This window comes from Cryptomeria japonica, chromosome 10 (assembly GCF_030272615.1).
Source record: "Cryptomeria japonica chromosome 10, Sugi_1.0, whole genome shotgun sequence".
Classification (NCBI taxonomy): Eukaryota; Viridiplantae; Streptophyta; class Pinopsida; order Cupressales; family Cupressaceae; genus Cryptomeria; species Cryptomeria japonica.
In genome coordinates, this window is record NC_081414.1 from 514,240,523 (window position 1) to 514,261,369 (window position 20,847).

Below are 20,847 nucleotides of genomic sequence, written 5' to 3' on the forward strand. Positions count from 1 at the left end.
CCAACGACATTATGTTGCTTGAAGCGCTAGAGTCTATCAGGCAATTGTGTAAGAGCTTGCCAAAAATCCTGACAGAGACCAAGAAAGGAGCAAGCTCATCCCTTCTTGTATAACAGATTGTGGGCTTCCTTCTCTGTTCACCACTATTGTTAAATTCATGATTCCTCGCTTCCTGCTATGAATCTTGACCTGTAGCCAGTTCTTGAATGATTTTAGTAAAAGTTGGCTTCACAGATTTACGAACCTCTTGTATTGTTTCTTCTTTCTTTGTTGCAAGGGTACTTTGCAGAGCCGGTTGAGTTGTCGCATGATTCTACTCTTGTGGATCACAGGGAGAATTTTGCACCATTCTGATAAAGCTTGGGGGTTGTTGCGCGGCGTCGAATGCATCAGAAAAGACTTGTGGCACATCCTTTTGTGTTTGAAGCCAGGTTTAGATTGTTGGGAGTGTTCCTTTGAAAATGTGCTATAACTTGCGGGACACTTCTTGGGCCAGGAGCATCGCTTAGGCTTCCTAACAACGAGTCTCTTACTTCAGGAATTTTCATTAGTTCGAACAGAGGCAGGCTTATCTTGATTTTCTTGAACTCTTCCAGAACGTAAGAGCTCAATCTTTTCAATTCCTCCCTGGGAGGATTATCTTGTTGTCTACTTTTTGCAGGTTGCGCGGATGGTTGGACTCGTTCATTCTGAGGAGCAACTGCTTTCATGTACTTTGGTGAATCCCTCAGAGGACTAGGAACATTGTTGGTATTGGGATTTGGAGGAGTTGAGAAGTTATTCGGAGGGATAGATGACGTTAGTGGCTCATGGTTTTGATAATTTCTCTGATCTGCCCTTGGAGTGGAATTTCCATTTGATTGTTGAAATGCTTGGACCTCACCAACCGCTTCCACTAGAACACTATTTTTTAGTGGAGGGAAAATGTATCCATCTTGGACCAGAGGTTTATCGAGCGACACTTTTGATGATTCTTGATATATTGGCACCTCCACAAGGCCATTTGTTGATGCTAGTGGGAATTTGTAAGATCCTTGTGGTGGCGTATAATCTTCAAATTCATGCGGGAATCTAAAATCCTCCAGAATAAGGGCCTGGTCATATCTTTGTGTTGGGACAGGACCTTCAGAATTCTTCATTTCTTGTTGAAAAATATCAGCAACTACTTGGAATTCATGGCATTGTAGCTTGGAATGTTGACTTGTATTGTGCAACCTACACCAAGTTGACAGGGTGACCTCTGCAAGGAATACTTTATCTGTCGGCCTATTGTTGGAGGGTGGCAGATTGTCCAGTGGTGAAGGCACACCCCCATTATTTGGTGTTGTGTTCCATGCTTTCTTATGGAACCCTTGATTATTATTGTTATTTTAAAAACCATGATTGTTTTTTTGATGCCTGGTACCATGTCCTTGATGGATTTCATGATGGTTTGGAGGGTTATTATGATACCCTCTATTGCCTCCTTAGTATGACTAATAATTTCTCTGCATGCTTTGCATCTGGTTATTCTGATTTCTAAGGTAAGTCACCTCAATAGACAACCTTTTCACTTGTTCTATCAGTTCTTTCGTCTCATCCCTTTCTTCTTGGGTTCTGGATGGAGTGGTTGTGTTTTGTAGATAGACTGGCTACGATGGCAGGGCTTGTGACATTGGGGCCCCTGGATGAGGCACTAATTGATTTGCCGGAGCAGAAACTGGATTAATAGTAGGGAGATAATTTGCTACACCAACTTGTGGATTATAAGACATCGTTCCTGCATTAGTCGTAGGTGATCATAGGCCAATCTTGAAAACTTCATCATAGGGTGCCTTCAAATCATTTGGGTTGGCTTTCTGGACAAACAAAGAGGTGAAACAGTCCAAGGATGCATAGTATATATTTCTAGCTGCTTCATCATTCACATTATAAGGCAAGCGCAACCTAGAATAATCTCTCTAGAATCTGTTGTTAAAGGCACCAATCGGCTCCCGTTCTTGTCTTCTTACTTCAATGAATTGTCGATACACTTCTGCTGGGGAAACAAGCAACCTAAATTTTGACAAGAACGTGTCTTTCATCTATTGCCAAGTTCCAATGGAGTCCATAGGTAGGTTAATGTACCAATAGAATGCCTCTTTGCCCAAAGAATACAAAAATAGCCGACAAGCGACATCCTCATGTTGGATATCTCTATTCTAGAGAGTATCCTCAAATACTTTAATATGCTCCTCAGCAGTACGATTGACATCAATAAAGTAGAACTTGGTGCAGAAATGCTCCAGATTCTTTGGCATGTCATGTTATGCGGCAAAAGATGCGAGTGGTGAAGCATTTACGGGATGCCAAGCCACTCCCGGGGCTTGTTGATGTTGTTGTTGTTGCTTTTGTTGTTGGTGTACCATTGCAGGTATCGGCTATTGTTGAATAACTGGTGGTGTTGGTGCTTGAACGAGTCTTTGCTAAATATTCGCACCAGCTACTCTCGGTATCAGCCGCTGCGGTGGTGGAGTCTAAAACAAATGAGTAAGATCTTCAACACTTGGTGAATCTTGACTTGTGGAGGCGGTTTCCTTCTTCCCACGTTTTGGCTTAAATATAAACTCTTGGAATTCCTTAGCTCCTGGGGTAGATCGCAGGATCCTTTAATGTCTTTATGGTGAGAGTGAATTAATACGCTCCATCTTCTTGGATCACCGGAGGCACGAAACACATGGAGCAAGTGGAAACCTTTGGTTGAGCAAATCTCTTTCAATCTCAACAACAATCTCAATGGCCTTCTCTCGTTCCCCTCGTAACACCAGTCAAATTTCATTGTACTGTTCTTCACTTGTGCTTATTTTCTAAGAAAAATCAGCTATGTCAGCAATCATATCCTCTTGATGACCATGAAATCCCAAACCAGGCTTCAAAATAGGAGGTGAACTTCTAGTGCCAGGCAGCACCATCTTGAGTCATAACTTCTTGAGCAATAAAATTTCTCCTTCAATGAAATTTTGCCCTCCTTCTAGCGTCAATTTTGTTGACGGATTTTTTATGACAACGTCTAACACAAAATAAAGTCACCAACGGTCACCTTATCCTGTCTTGATCAAGATTAGTCTGTATGCTAGGATTGCTTAAAGTTCAAATGACTAATTCCAAGGTTCCTTCAGTGCGTGGACGTGACTCAGTTGTTTGTGTTGGATACAATTGTTTAATTGTGTATTGTCTTTGATGTTACACAAATGTCATATCAGTCTACCAAGCTCAAAATGTTCGACAAGGCAGTTAGACAGAGTCTACCGAGTTCAGACGGTAAGAGAAGCAAGTTACAGAGTCTACCTAGCACTCCAGAATACTATACCGAGTTCGCAGTCTTTATCGAGTTCAATCGGTCTTCGAAGAATATGTGAAAGAAAGTCAGTCTTTACCGAGTTCGCAGTACTTACCGAGTTCAGTCGGTTACCGAAGAATCAGCAGTGTTCACCGAGCATCAGTGAAATGTTTATGCAGCCGACCGAAGCAGAATTTATTTATTGAAACTTGTATATGTAGCCGACCTATGTAATATTTATTTTAACTTGTAATTGGGCCGACTTGGTAACCTGAATGGTATATATGAAAGATCAAGTTGCGATTTCGAAGTGTGGTGAAGTGTGAAAAGTATGGAAATGTGAAGGAGCAGAAATGTGCGAATTCTGATGAAGGATCAGTGATATCCTTGAGGTGCAGAAAAGATATATGTGATCAGTAAGGATCTATTGGCGCAGAACAGAGATCTGTATCAGCAAGATAAGTTGTATTTAATTCAGATCACTTCATTGTTGCTTTCTAACCATTGTAGCAGTGATACCGAAATCTCTTAACAGAGTTGGTCTAACAACCATTTTTGTAAATCCTCTGACAAGGTGACAATTCGGTGGAATTGTTCTTAAGACCTTTCACAAGGCCACTCCTAGCAGGGTGATTAAAATCCTCTAACAGGGTCACACCTAACAGTGTGTTTTGTAACCTTTAACAGGGTTGGCTCCTAACAGGGCTCACTTCAGAAGAGTGAAAATCAGTAACTAGTTACATTGGTGGTTTTCCCAAAATTGGGTTTCCACATTATATCTGGTGTTACTTGTGTTCATGTCATTTGTCTTATGCATGTTAATGTTTAATGAACAATGATAAGTTAATTTACCGAGTTTCAACAGTTTACATTTAAGACATCTAAGGGACTTGTGGATTTATTTTTGTGGTAACTGATTCACCCCTCCCCTCTCAGTTACTCCATCCATATTTCCAACAGTTTGATGGGTTTGCTGATAACCCAAGGGGCCTTACGTATGTTCAATTGAAGAAAACTTATGCAAGCTCAATGATTTCTACAGGGATGATTTGCAATGAAAGCTCTAGTTTTGGATCTTTTGGATTTTTCAAAATATGCGGAAAGTAAATGAGAGTAGGGTAGAGAAGACTATGCTAAAGCTAATCTAATCCTAAGAACACGAGACGGGATCACTCCTGCAAAATCAAACCACACTTCATTTCGCCAGCAGAGCACAAGTACGCGAAGGCGGTGCAATCTTCAAAGCGTGCATGGAGGTTTTTCAGATCACCAATATGGACCATCGGATTGAACAATCTTTACTGATGATCGAAGTTAAGCGTATACACATCAAAAAGGCTTAGGCTAACTTTGCACGGTATACAACAATCAGTTGCACACCAAAAGTATGAGCTCAGATTTTGCAACAAGTATTCCTATAAGATCCAGTTCTCCTAACAACATATAAGCAAATCTAATCTAATTGAAGAGAGCAAGACCATGCAAATTGCCAAAATAGAACAAGAATATACCATCAAAATTGAACAATGTATTAAGTAGGCTACTTCACAATCCTGATGCAACAATCTTAGATAATAATCTCTCCTCCCTTACAAATGAGGGGAGTCACCCCTTTATATAGGCCTCAGGCCATGCAAACCTTAATAAGGGTTCACCCCAGAAGATTCTCCACTCAAGATGCAACGAGGTGGGAATCCACAATTAATAACCCATCATGCCCATATACAATTAATTCAAAAGCTTAAAATAGCACCCACTAGTGCATTAAATGTGCCCCATGATGTTGATTATACCCAAAATATAACGACCACCTTCATGCAAGGAATAAATGTCCATCATTCTCCATGTGACAGCAACATGCATGGAGAATTTGTCAAAAAACCATAAATGAGGAGGCTGCATGCAAGAAGATTCCTCATCCGACGACGACATGCATTGACTGGATCCACACTTAGTCAAAATACCCCCAACAGTAAATACACCACTACTATTCAACTAAAAGATTTTCCTCCAAGAATGGACGACCATTATCCCGCTCATTTATGGCATATGAAATGAATCTATTAACGACGGCTTTCAGCTCTCCGATGGAGACACTTGGCACATTTTCAATGTCGAATTCCATCAAGGCAATTTCTTCCTCGCTCTTTGAAAAGAAGCTCTCCCACTCCCTCATAATTTCCCGTGTCTTCTTCATTATACTAGAGAATGAAGAAACATTTGCAAATGCTCCTTAGGGAATGAACCTGTGAAGAAGAAATCGTGCAACTAAGATTTCAGGGAGTTCGCTATTATTCCATTGTCACTGAGTTTCCTTACGAACAATGCTTCAATGGCACTAATTATTTCCTCTTGCACCCCTCTGATAGACTCTTTCAACGTAAAGGAGTCTGCGTTGAATTTATCGAAGGTGTTCTTTCCTGAGCAACCGACGTAGAACCATCGGGGAAAGTCATAAGCTTCATTTTCCTGAATCACTTTCCCGTCAACCAAAATTTGCCTTGGAACCTTCGTCAGAGCTCTGAGTCATGGAATGGTCAAGTCCTAGTAAATGTGCACATTCTCCCATAATCCTTCTGCTGTCTCTAATCTGCTCAAGAGGGCCACGAACTTTGAATGAAGCTGAGATAGGTCCTCAATGAATTTTCCTCCTTCGATATAAACATCCTCTATCCATTCCGTAGAATTTTGCACCATCGCTCTAATAACTTCTGCATCATCAACCACTTCCTTAGGAAGGGAGGAAGGAGGAGTGAATGAAGGACCTGCCTCCCTGAGGGTTCTTTCGAAACTCCTAACGTACTCACATAGGGCTCTTTTTTATTCCCTCAGTCGCTTACATTTCGCCTTCAATTTCAACATCTTCTCCTTCATGGCCAAGGAAGATTCTTCAAAGTCTTCCATTACTTGGCCTGTGGAAGCATACCCAAGATCAATCTGTCTGATAACATAATCCTCCTGCCTGATTTCATTTTTGTCTTTATCTACTGCAGGCTCAGCAATGTGCAGGGTCCGGGATCCAGATTCTTCCCTTACAACCTTGGAAAATTTCCGGGGAGCCTTCCTTTCAGCTGGCTGATCCATCCTTTTAAACAATTCTTCCAACTCCTGAGCAGGATCAATTTCCCTTTCTGATTCCCTTCTTAGCCTTCCCACCAACCAATCTGGAGTGGGGATGGAGTGACTATGATCCTCTACGTGCTCCTGTTCTTGTGACTCTTCCTCCATTTCACCAAGGATAGCTTCCATGAAGCTATCCTGGCGAGCCTCTTCCTGATGTGGGGGATTTTATTGCCTTTGACTTCTTGGCGGATGGTGTCCCTGTGAAGCGTTAATGCTGAGTATATCTGATGCCGGAATGCTCTCTGGAAGTGGACCTGCTGGATGTGGGAACATCTCTACCTCCTACACACTCGAGGAACTTGCTAGTGAATGCTCTCTTTCCATCCTTTCTTTCTTTTACGGAGGTTCTTCCTGCTGGACTTCCTATTGAACCTCCTGTGGGATTTCTTGCTGGATATCCTTCTTCTTTCTTGTCCTTGGTCTCTTTGGGGCATTTTTTCCTTTATCCATTCGAACTTCCCTTCTTGCCTAAACCTGTGAAGAGCCCACGGTTGCCTCACTATGGGAATCTAGACTTCCCATTAGCTGATATGTTAGATGAACATTCCCTTCCACCAACTTCCTTATATGGCTGTCAATCCAGTGCTTAGTGAATTTCAACACCGGTCTAGCTAAGATACTCAAATCATCCATCCCGGGCTCTGACCAATCTGACAAATGAATAGGTTGATCCTTCACTTTCTCAAATTCAAGTTGTATCAAATCTGAATCCTCCTTTACCTGATCTGGTACCTGATAAATTTCACTTATCCTGATGGTGTCGAGGGGCAATCTGGAATGCATTCTCTTCTGGACCTCAAGGTCATCCTTGACACTTGCCCAATAATCTTCTAAGTGAAACTTGCGTATGAATTTGACGCCAGCAACCTTTCTGATTTGGCAGTAAGGATCATATTGGGCCCTGGATGCATAAAACAACAGATAGAATGCCAATTCCCTTGCTGCACTTTCAGCGGCTTCCAAGCCTAGGCATATTTCCATGAAGTCACCCAAGACAACTGGGAATTCAATTGATTGTTTTTTCTTCTTCTTTTGCAACTGATCATAGGTAGTTAACTGTCTCATGAGCTCCAACAATATAAGCTTGTCTGATGGATATCTTGGCAGTTTGTATGACTGGAATGAGAATCCTTGCATCTTGATGTAGGTGAATTTAGGAAATTTTAAGAACGCAGCTCCATACTTCTGGACCAAGGCACTTTCTTGCGGTGACACCCTTATGTGCAACTTCTTCTACATAAATCGTGTCAAGTACATAGTGAAGGTGTCATTCGCCAACCCGCAAGAATTAACATTGTGAAGATGCGGCTGGGGATAACACTCATGTAATTTCAACTGAGCTGGTCCGCAACACATAATTCGTCTTGCTAGAAGACCATCGAGTCCTCCCCTTCGTGCAACCACATAGAACAGGTAGGAGCTCATGAAAAAGGATTGGGACCTTTTTTTCTTTTAAGTTTTTCAACTGCTCGTGCAAGTAGTGCCTGATCAATCTGGCCCAGTCGATTAGCCCATTTGAATTCATGATCTCACCTATGTAGAAGAACATCCAGGTCTCAAAGTTCACATAATGTGAACAACCCATTACTCTGCTTAGCATTTTATCAGGTCCACATACTCCTTCTTGAACTCGAAGATAGTGAGTTTTTGGCATCTTGGAGGCATGCACCCTAGGCTTCAGCAACCACTGCTTATTAATCAAATCAGCACACCTGGCAGGACCTGCTTCATATACTGCCTGAGCTTTGCCGCTGGTCCTGTATGTCATGGAATAGTGCGAAGGAATTCCGAAAGCCTCACCAATTGGTTGCGGAGTCAATGTTGCCAGCAACTTGCCATCTGACATTGAGATTGTCTTTCGCTCCAAATTATAATGTGCTACACACTCCAAGACCAAGTCTGGGCACTGAATAGCAGGAGGAAAACTAGCTGCCACAACAATTCCACTTTTGACAATTTTGATAGTTGTTGGTGATGGACTGTGCCCTACCGTTCCAAACATTCTTATCTTGAATGTAGCCAAATTGAATGTTCCCAAATTAGGATCGCTGATTTCATCCCACCTTGAATTCAACTGGGAATGAGGAAGGAAACCTTTCATTTCTGCCTTGATCAATGCCTGCCTAGAGAGGGTAACTACCTTGCTTGATTTCGCCATCCTTGGAAGCATCTTGGAAATGATGAAAACAAAGACCAAGTATGACCACTCTTCACTTCTCCAATTCTTCTTTCCTGAATCCTGCACGTGAGAAATGAAATGCCTTTCCAAACTTATATAGAATTCTTCAAAACATCTTGCTAAGTTAGGAGGCATTAAATTAGCAATTGCATTCATGATGCGTCATACTTTCCCCAATTATTGCGCCATGCAAAAGAAACTTGCCATGCGAGTGAGTTTGAATTTAAAAGTTTCCTTAAATGCACTAAGTCATGCGTCATACTTGGAAGATTCTCTTCGCCAACTCATTGATTTTCATTCTTTCGAATTTTGGAGGGAAATTGAAGGATTTTTTCAAGATTTGCTTGGTTTCATTCTAACTTGTTGTCTTCTGCTTTTGAAGGAATTTTCATGCCTCTTTTCAGCATCCCTATTTTTTAGGGATCCCCCTAAAATTTAGGAGCCAGGTTCATTGGATAGGGAATTTCACCACATAATTTCACCCCAATTCCGAATCTATAAATTTTTCCACATTCTGGCAAGATTCGGTGTCTAAAAATAGCAAATTCAAAAATTTGCTCAAGGGGATTTTTAATTTTTGATTCCTCCTTGACCCCTTGGCTTTCATGCCTTAGGAAAATTTTCAATTTTCAAGCTTGAGCATGGATTTTCACTGGAGGGGGGAATTCCATCAATTTCGTGAGTCTTCCATGGATGCTTGATTTTGGCACCCAACTGGGGAGTAGGGCGGAATTTTGACCAAGTGATGGAATTCATAATTTTTTATTCGTCCATGCACATTACATTCTGGCGCTTCTCATCACCTTTGGGCACTATTTCTTCATGAGGGAGGAATTTCATCATGTTTGAACCTTCCTCCATTACCTCCATTTGGCGCCCTACGTCATCCCTGGGCGCCATTTCCAACAAGGCAAGGAATTCATATCTTTTCTCGTTATCCTTGGCAACCCAACTTTGGCACCCTTCTCCTCCTTTGGGCTCTATTCTTCACCAGGTGTGGAATTCACACTTTTTCATTCTCTCTATGCACACCTCATTTTAGTGCTCTCCACAAGGCTAGGGCAAAATTTTGCATAAGTGAAGGATTTCATCGTTATTCCTTGATGTCCATGGAATGCTGAGTTTAGCGTCGTCCCTAACACTTGGGCACATTTTTGACTTGAGGAAGGAATTTCCTCACTTCCATGGATTTCTTCTATCCCTCAATTTGGCGCCCTTTACCTCTCTTGGGCACTAAAATGTCATGGAAAAGGATTTTAGGTCTTTTCCCTCCTTCCATGCCTTAGTGGATTTGGCACCCTACCTCATCCCTCAAAATTTTTTTACCTTGACTAAGGATTCACAGACTACGACAAGAATTCCATGGTGCATCAACTTTGGCGCCTTTCTGTGTAGCAGGGCGACATTCTTCACTGGTGGAGGATTCAATGAATTTGTGAATCCTCCATGGGACCTTCATTTTGGCGCCTTTCTCTGGCCTAGGGTGGAATTTTACCTTGGTGGAGGATTCAATGAATTTCTGAATCCTCCATGCCTCTTTCATTTTGGTGCCTAGCTAGGACTTGGGATGATTTTTCTAGATTTAGAGTATTTTCCTGCGCTTTCCATTTCAAGAGTGGGCTTTCAGCATTCAACCATCTTCTGGCTTTCTCTGTTTGCTTTCCGACTTTCGGGAATTAGAAATAGTTGCAAATGTATGATCTTTGTGACCTTGCCCGAATGGTCCTATCAGAACTGACTTTCCAAAAATAGAAACCTTCAAAGTGTCAACGTTAGACCCCTAGACATGATACATGAAAGACTTACTATAAATAGAAAATTACTAAAAATAGAAATTACTAAAAATAGTAAGTTTGATTTTTGGCAAAATGACGACATTCTGGGACTCAGAAAAATCCCTAAAAAATAGGAACTTTCTAACAATAGAAAGTTGCTTCGTTTTGGCTCAAATTTTACTGGGATATTCCTTGAAGGGTCTTGATTCTAGTCGCACGTTCAATTTTTTCAAAACCCTAACATAAACCCCTAAAATCTAGGACAAAAGGCAAAAACCCTAAAAAAAGACCGAACAGACCCTAGACTTCACCAAACTCGCACAAATGAAAAGCAGACTAACTCCAAATGACCCTTGAACATCTGCAAAGCGGAGAGACTGACGAGACTGCCACCAAAACCCACAAAAAAACCAAGACCAAATGACCAAATGGGCCTAAAAGTTAGGGGGGTCCCTATCTGGGATGGGGTAATGTGTGATTGGGTCACAACACCCCCCTTAATCAAGTTTTGGGTGTTTCTCTCCACTCTTGAGATGGGTTGGATTGTTGCAGGTTTGATAGTTTGTTTGGCATGTCTGACTTTGTTTGTTTGGGGTCTGTACCCTTGCTTGGTCTGTTTTCCTCCTTTGGGATTTTGTTTAATTTTTTATAGTCTTTGGCTATGTAAATGGTTAGTGCCCTAGTTAACGTTGGTTTTTTAATCAAAACAAATCCTTCAAAGCTAATTTCAAATCATCTCAAATTTGGATTGTAGCAAATTCAATATGTCCCTAACCAATCCTCAAAATTCTATAAAAAAGTTCACCAAATACAAGGAGATATGTACTTCATAATTTTACCTCATAAGTTAATAAAAATCATATTTCTGACCTTCCAAATTCCAAGATCATGCTCCAATACTACTTTCAACGAAATTACTTGTACAAGTGATCAAAATAAAAGAAAATATGTTGTAAATATGTGATAATAAAAATCCACGAGGGACAAACCTCCAAATGTCTTCAATAAAATAAGGCTTCAAAATATATGATGACTTACTACTTGTGCTACCTCCTTTATATAGACATCATTAGGTAATATTATTGCTCCAATTCCAATTAGACCAACTTAACAAACTATAATTATATTTATAGACTTATAAATAACTCAATTACAAATTAAGATACTCAATTAACAATATTCATACAAATGAATTAAGGTACTCATCAACAGTTGTGTATTCAACATCTGGGTATAACTGACTTGCCTCCACTCCATCAGGTCCAATTTTAAAATTGGTTTGGTCTCCTTTCACATAAAGGTTGTGAAAACTTTCTATTCTGATTTTTCTTGGAAATGGTGTCTCTTTCCTTTGTCTATTTGGGTATTCCTCTTGTTGTTGGTCGCTAGCCTAGGTCCTCCTGGCAGATGCTGCTTGATAAGTTAAGGAAGAAGGTAACTCATTGGACTCATAGGTGGTTGTCTAAAACTGCTAGAGTTACTCTGCTCAAGTTTGTTATCCAGGCTCTCCCCATCTACAGGTGCTTTGTTCAAGCGACCCCAATGTATTTTCTTAGGGAATTTGATGCTCTTTCTCGTCAATTTCTTTGGAGTGGCAATTTACTGGCTACTAAGTGGAGTCTTGTTAAGTGGGAATCTGTATGTAGACCGAAGGACGAGGGTGGTCTTGGATTACGTTCTTCTATCATGAACGGACAAGTTCTTGCTGCTACTCTATACCGGCGTTGGTGTACTCATCAGCACCACTTATGGGCCCGTATTCTCAATCACAAATATCTTAGAGGCGTTACTTATTTTGAGGTTCCATGCTATCCTTTGGAGGGAAGCGGTTCTATGATTTGACATACTTTGAAAGTGGGGGCTCAGTTGATTAAGTGTGCGCTTTTCTGGATTTGTCATTCTAGGTCACATGCACTTTTTTGGTTGGATTTTTGGGATGGTCACCCACCTACTCTATCTTCGTTCCGCACCTTCAATCTCTTTGCGATGTTTTTACTGTGGTTAGATAGGATACTAGTGAGCATTACAAGATTGCAGAGCATTGTTGTTTGGTTGTTACCTACCGCTGGAAGCATCCTTCTTAGTGGCCACCTGAAGGGTCTGAGGATGATAGGCATGAGCTTGTTCAACTTCTGGCTTCCCATGTTTGTAATTCTTTGTGGGTCTCTGATGTTTTGGCTTGAAATGGTCCTGATGTGTCTGCAAAGTACTCTGTGTCTTCTGGTTATAAACAGTTGGGTAGGCAGTTGTTTGGGGATATTGAGGTCTCATGGTGGAAGCAAGTTTGGCATAAGTTGTCTTGGCCCAAGTGTAATTTCTTCTTGTGATTGGTAGCTCAAAACCGTTGTCTCACTTGGGATAATTTGTGCAAGCGTGGTTTCAATGGTCCCTCAATGTGTGTGCTTTGTTGTGATGCTACAAAGAGTGTCTCTCATCTCTTCTTCCAGTGTTCTTATGCTAGAGAGATTTGGCATTTTGGTAGAGGGTGTGGAATTTGCCCTATAGGCATGTTTTCTCGTGGACTGAGTTTGTGGATCGGTGGGGCAGGGCCCCTATTTCTACTTCCTTCCTTCAAGCTGCTTGGGCTATTGGACCATCCTTCATTATCTAGAACCTTTGATTGGAGAAAAATCGTCGGATTTTTCAGGATGTGCGTTTGGTGGCCCCTCACTTGCAGTGGAAGATCTTGCATTATCTGGGAGAAGCTGTTGTGGCTAAATGTGATATGATTGAATCGGTGGCTCCTTGTGATGTTGGGTGTTTTAATCGTCTTCATCTACCTCCTCTGCATCGACATTTTATGCATAATAGATGTAGACACCCTACTCCGAAGGTGAATAGAGAGGGAAGATGGTCTCTTCCTCCTCAGAGAGTTCTTAAAATTAATATGGATGGCTCTTCCTGTGGAAACCTTGGTCATGCTAGCATTGGTGGTGTACGTTGGGATAGTTCTGGAGATGTTTGGTTTATCCTTTCTGTTTATATGGGTCTTCATACTAATAATTAATTGGAGGCTCGGGCCATTTTATTAGCTCTGGAGTGTGCCAGTAAATTGGGATGGTGCAGGATTATATGTGAGTCTGACTCTTAGGCGGTGGTCAACTTGTTGAATAGGCAACATTTAGATGGGGTTAGTTGGCATTTGGCTTTGATTGTTGATCAATTTCTCAATCTTTGTGCTTCTTTGGAGTCTGTTTCTTTTACCAATATTCCTAGAGAATGAAATGGGGTTGTTGATTGTTTGGCCAAGTGGGCCTCTGATCATATTTATGATTGGAACGTTGTGGATTGGAGTCAGTTACCCCCTAATTTGTCTCAGCATTTGCTTCACTTAGTTGAGCTTGATAGGGCTATGTAATGCCCTTGCTTTGTACTTCTTCTTGTCTTTAATAAATTTTTACCCCTCCTTTATTAGTAACCAAGAAATTCAATTAAGGCAATAACAATTCTTAGCCGTTATCAAAGCACTTGATCATTGTTATAAGTATTTTTCAATTTTATGATTTATTATTATCTTTTTATTTTCAAAATTTCTCTAAAAAATTTGAACATTTTCAATGTTCTTTTCAGTTTTCTGAACAAAACAAAAAGAATGCGATTTGAAATATATATATATATATATATATATATATATAATTTAAAAGAATAAGAATTTGATTTGTAACTTCTAACCTTCAATTAGTTTAAGGACCTTCTCCTCAGATAAATACTCTTTGACTAGTGCTTTCCAATTTTATTCTCCCAGAGGGCTACAAGCTCATTAAATGAAAGAGTGTTTGCAGGAAGCCTCAAGTAAAGGATATTATTCAAGGTTCTAGGATCATCCACTGACTTGATTGTATAGGTTCCGATATCTTCTTCTTTCACATATATACCTGCATTCTCATTCAACAATACATTAGACAAAGATGATATATAAATATCAATTTCATAGATCAACATAAAATCATAACAGAAGAAACAATTAATAAAATCATAACAGAAGAAACAATTAATAAGAGACTAAGATTTGAACCCTTTCAAGATCCCTGCATTCCTTAATAGAAGACAAGAACATTGAATAAATATGAAGTTAAAATAGTAAGTTACTTATACCTTTACTATTTCCATCTCCATAAATAACCACCTTATCTCTGGCAGGGGTTGTACGGTGAAGCTGCACAAAATTTGGAAGAAGTAGCCTGCAAAACAATTGGAAGCAGCATATGTGTAGGGAATACCTTGTGCCTCAATCGCCCGCCTAAGTTTGACCCTCAAATCATACATGCTCTTTATGGGCTCTACTGCATGGGTTCTATCAACATCCATCCCAAACTCTGATGGGAAAAACCTCTGCAAGTGCACAATAGAAGCAGAAAATATTGAAATTTTTTATGGATAAAATTTCTCAAAAGTTGTTAAGGATGGTAACCTTTGGCTAGCATTAATGCCTATATGAATTGTACCTTGATGGTCCCAACTTCTTTAATAGCCTTGATGACATTGAACTGCTCTGCTGTAAGTTCTGTGCTAATGGTGGAAATGACTACATCCACCAGCTTAATTGCTGCTATTAGGCTTGCATAATCCTCTATAGATCCCTGTACATGGGCATTGAGGAAAAATTAAGATGATTGATAAGAATGGTATAAGTAATTGAAAAAATCTTTGAGTTGCAGAATGGTGATATTGAATGACTGATAAGAAAAGACATTCTGAGCTGCTGAATGATAAAATTAATAATATATGGTTGAATAAAGCTCTCTAAGTCGCAGAATGGTGATATTAACTGAAATAGATCGCTGTAGATGGGTATTGAGGAAAAATCCAGATGACTGATAAGAAGAGGCATTCTGAGTTTCTGAATGGTAAAAGTTGGTTGAAAAGGCTTTTTGAGTTGCAGAATAGTGAAATTAAATGAAATACCTTACGAATTTGACCTCCAGAATTTGAATCACAGGTGCCACCAGAATCCAACCAGGTAAAACAATAAAAAAAAAAAAAAAAATTGCAGAGAAGAAATTGGGAACTTACATGGAGTAAAGTTGCTCCAGAGGATTTAAAGGAATGTAGCAACTCAGCCTTGTGTGGATGGGAAAGTGTGGATTCACTCACAATGAGAAAAGTGGGATGGCCCTGAGCAAGGCTAGCTTTGGTCACATGACGGCCAATATAACCTGTTCCTCCTATTATCAGAATTTTGCTGCCTCCCATCTTTACCTCAACTGAAACATACAATTTCAGAAGACGAACCAGGCTTTTTAACAAGCTTAAGGAAAATAATCATTCATCAACATCTTTGCTTGAGGAAAGAGAAATTTTTGTTTCTTATTACCATTGGCGATAGTTTACCTTCTATTATAAAAATAAAAATAAAAATATTAGTATATCTATATTTAAAAAATATAGGTAAATTACGTCGAGAGATATCTTATAATAGAAGGGAATCTGATATCTTATAATAAAAAGGAATATTAGTAGTATACAAGAGTTTCAAAAATATGGATAATAATATAGTTGCTTTAAGTATGACACTCTTCTACTATCATTTGAATCTAACGGTTTCATATAGTTGAAGACAAGTAGTGAGGGTTCTATTTTATTTGGAGCAATAAAATAACACCTCCACAAAAACCAAAAGATGGCATGTTTCATGCATTTAACCATCATTTGCATGTCAAATTGTTTCAAAATTGTATTTTTGTTTACGGACATTTTGATGTCATTGTAGATGCCTCTCGCATAACTAGTGTACTTATATTTAAAAAATATATGTAAAATATGCCGAGAGATATCTTATAATAGAAGAGAATCATATGTAAAATACAAGTAGACAAGTGGCGAGGATTCTGTTTTATTTGGAGTAATAAAATAACATCTCCATAAAAGCTAAAATATGGCATATTTCATGCACTTACCCGTCATTTGCATGTCAAATTATTTTAAAAATGGATTTTTGTTTACAGACATTTTGATGTCATTGTAGATGCTCTCAGGATAATAATATATTAGATAACATGAAAGGTTGATAGAATGAATCATTCAAAAAGTCAACAGTTTTTTAATTAAAAAAAAAAATTATGGATAAGTTTTCATACTTGCAATGATGAATGATGTAATTTTAATATTAAAATATAAATATATTATATTATTATATTTATATTTAAAAAATCTACATAAAATATGTCAAGAGATATCAATTTAGAGATAATTGTTAGATTTCAAGAAATAGTCATTATTGAAGTTGAAGATTGTTACTTTGAGCAAAGTTTCTATATATTAGATTTAATAGTTTGATAGATGGTACATGTAAGAAAAATATATTAATATATTGAAATTATTTTGTATGGATCAATAATTAAATAAAGTCACTAATATAAATAAAAAATAGTTTTTCAAGAATTCTTTAAATTAAAATTAAATTAATTTTTAACTAAATAAAATAATTCAAAATTATGTCTTTCAAAGACTACTTTTGTATTTTTGTTCATTGGAGCATAGTGTCATGGTAAAGTCACTTTGTTGGTGAGGCAGCCACTAAGGTTCAAACCCCCATATTTTCACTGAGTTCGTAGGCCTTGTGCCTTTGCTAGGTCATTGAGCTTGTAGGTTCGCATAAGTAAAGTGTGTTAATGGGGAAAGATGGCCTCATAGAAGTAGCCTAAGTGGATTTGTTGAAATGGCTTTAAAAACATTCGAGCAAATGTAATTTGCAACATCTAGTGCAAAGCATTAAATAAAGGATATCCCTTGTGATTGTGCATTCTTTACTATATTTTATCAAGAGCTTGCTAGGTGAATTAAAAATTGGAGTCTAGAAGATCCAACTGATAAACCTAGAGGATTCGGTTAATACTGAGAGGGGGGTGAATCACTATTAACAAGAACTGAAACTTTCAAATCCAAAATAGACTTATCTCAGATCTAAATTCATTAAACACTTAAAACAAATCTTCATAACAAATTTCCTTATCAGATCTTGATAATCCTTCCTTCTTATGCAAGCTTATTGATCAGATCAACCACCAATTCAATATCAGATCAACAAACACAGTTACCAACTTATTAACTGATCAGAATGCTTCATCAATCGTATAATCATCATTACCGGTAATCACTTTAAGATCTCAGATAAACAAACATAAACTATCTTTACCGGTTAACAGAAATAAAACATGAACATCACAAGAAAAGAATACCACACATGAACATCATGTTTTTCATGTGGAAACCCAAATAGGGAAAACCACGATGGGAATTGGTACCCACAAATATTTTGCACTCTTTCGGAATGCGCCCTGTTGGGAGCCAAGCCCGGTTAGAAGCTTACAATGATGCCTTGTTAGGAGTCACCTAGTTAAGGGATTTACCTCAGCCCTATTAGAAGCTTTGATCTGTTAGGATCAACCTCGCAAGAGTATTTAGAACTCAGATAATGAGTCACCCTGTTAGGGGATTTTACAATGTGAGGCATGTTAGGACCTACCGAGTAAAGGGATTTTAGTTGCTGTAATTGTTAGAGAACAACAGTGAATGATTTGTGTATAGCACTCTACTGCTTGCTTGATCAGATCCAATTAAATTCTAAGTCTGCATCTCTTTGGCAGATCTTCTCACACACTAGTTTGGCTTCACACACTTCACAAAATCACCAACACTACAAAACATCAACCTTGCTGACATAAATACTTTTACAAACAGGTCAACATCAAAACCCTAAGACTTACTACATATATCATCACAGATCTTTACAACTCATTACAGATCATCATTGGGATCATTACAATCAATTACAAATCAATATCGACCGTTGAGTTATCATAAATCATCATAGCAAGTCGATCTGGTAAAAAGTCAAACCCTTAGCACATTCCACTAAGCACTTTGCACATTCCCAAGAAATTCGTTCTCCAAACGCGCCAAAACATCTTTCAAACTCATCACATGGTTTTTGTCGTGTTATCATCAACACGTGAACTTGATGTAGATCACTGCCAAACCAAAAATCATTACTGCTTAAGAGAATTATTTACCAGTCTTTAAACCCTTAAATTCAAAACATGCCTTCCGGTAATCATCATAGGATGTGATTCCGGTTACATACTCAAATCCGTCATAAAAGCTTATGTATCAAACCACAAGTCATCAAACATCGCCAATCACCCGATTCCATCAAAACTTATCTGCTTTACCGGTTAAGGTCCTAATTCACAGTCTTGTCGGTAAACTCTGTCAAACTATCAAACTCTTACTCTAGTAGACCTAATCACTTAGCCAACAAGTCAATCACCAGAAACAAACTGTAAACATCATTCAACAACAATTGAACCAGGTTAACATCAATGACAATATAAATAATTAATCATGTCATCTTCCTGTACCGGTATAGTCAACCACCATCATCTCATCTTCATCAGTTATTGCAAACATGCCAACACCAACATCACATCTATTCCTCTAGTTTGTTATATTGGTTTGTTGATGTTCTTTTTATTATAATCAAATTGCAAGACGTCAACTTGTTTAATCTATGTTCTAGTCAATATTGTAGGGGAAGAGCACAAGTAGTGGATCACATTCCAATAACCAATCACCCCTTGTGCACCCAACCCCCCAATTACTAATATTAAATGAGCTAGAAAAATGATAATAAAAAGCTTGTTAATAAGTTTCACATGTACCAATAGCCTATCACTTTTTAGCTTTTTTATCCATAATTGGCCCATTTGTGCACCACTACTGGGACATTTATACACAACTATTGGAACATTTTTCCACAAGTATTGACAATTTTGAGTGGACAATTATTGGAACATCTTTAAGTAGGTATCAAGCAACACTTTGAAATGTGTACTTTTTGACCCTTGTGCACATAACTGATCACATAGTGTGTGTGATTACTACCTAGAAGTCTGAACCTTATCTATAAGTAGTTAAGTTGCATACAGAGACAATACAAAAAAAAAAGTCAAAATCTGATGTACCATTTAGACTTTGAGGATGCACGAAGTTAGGTATAACCACTACTAATATGCTTCCCGTAGTTTGTTTATTCTATAAAATTGAGCCCCTAAAAATTATATTGTTTCAAAATCACTCTTTATTTTATAATGTTAAAATTTTAAATAGTAAATATATAATGCTACTAATATTTGTAGATACAACTTCCATCAGTCATAGATTTGATTATAGTGGATATCAATTGATACTCTATATATATCAATAGAGTTTTGCAATACATTGTTTAAAATGGTGTGATTATTTATCTTCATAAATTTAAAATTATATATTAATATTGAAACCTAATTATTACATAATTAAAATAAATAAAATATTCCTCCAAAATATTCTTGGCCAAAGCAACCTTGTTTTTTTCTTGAACCAAGGATTTTATTATTTCTTTCAATTTTGCAATTTCAATAAATTGTCTCATTTTTATAAAGACCGCATCGATTTCCATCAAGGCCAATAAACTTAACATAGAAGCTTAATGGAACATAGTTACGTAATGGCCTTCACAAATACAAGTACTATATGATAGACCACTTTTTTCTTCTAATTCATTCATTCATAGATTCAAGGGTGCTTTTGACATTAATTGTATGATTCAAATATAAACAATATAATACTCTTAGATTTATTAAATAAATTTTAGATTTATTATATAAATTTTAGATTTATTCGTCTCATTAATCTATATTTAAATGCGCAAAGTTTTTGTAAAAAGTTAACAAATCAAATAAAAGTGAAGGGGATAGGTTTCAACATGGATCAATATGGTTAACACAAAATATTTTGCATAACTAATAATGGTGGGCAAATGAGATTGAAACAAAGAGATAGAGATGACAAAAAAGTAGAGAATACTAGCCACTTTCAGTAAGGAATACAACATGCATGTGTCTGTTTGCAAGTCACTAGTAAATTTCTTAAATAACTTAAAGTTATTATTACTATTATTTTTATTTAAAATTTTAGCTACCCCAACGCACGAGATAGGGGAGGTGGCGCCTCCCGTCACCATGAGCCCTCTTGCCTAGGGTATGGAATAGGGGACGAACAACTTATAATTTCCATGTATATACAAACAATATATATACTTATTTTAAACAAATGATTGCTATATCTGACTTATACATTCATAACTCTAATTGTTCACTAACATTTAAATCAACACAATTATATTGGTCCTTGAGGCTAGGTTTTATATTGTATAAAATATGCAAGAAAATTTGAATGTTTTCTCATTTATTTAAATCTACATGACTATTGAACAATTTATTTGAATAATGGTGGCTAAAGTTCCTTGTTTAAAGAAAATGATTTAATATAAGTAATGAAGATTGCTACTTCAATTAATTATTGAGATAAAAGGATTTTTCTTATTTAGTCATTAAAAAATCACACAATCAAAATGTAATTATTTACTTACATGCCAATGAAGTTCATCTAGAGGTAAAATAATCTTTTTACCAAGTTGACAAGTTATGGAA

The 20,847-nt window shown here is 37.8% G+C and overlaps 1 pseudogene; it reads right to left on the reverse strand.

The window, feature by feature from the left end:
* Positions 1-10,230: 10,230 nt before the first annotated feature.
* Positions 10,231-15,612, reverse strand: LOC131054559 (phenylcoumaran benzylic ether reductase IRL1-like; annotated as a pseudogene).
* Positions 15,613-20,847: the final 5,235 nt, after the last annotated feature.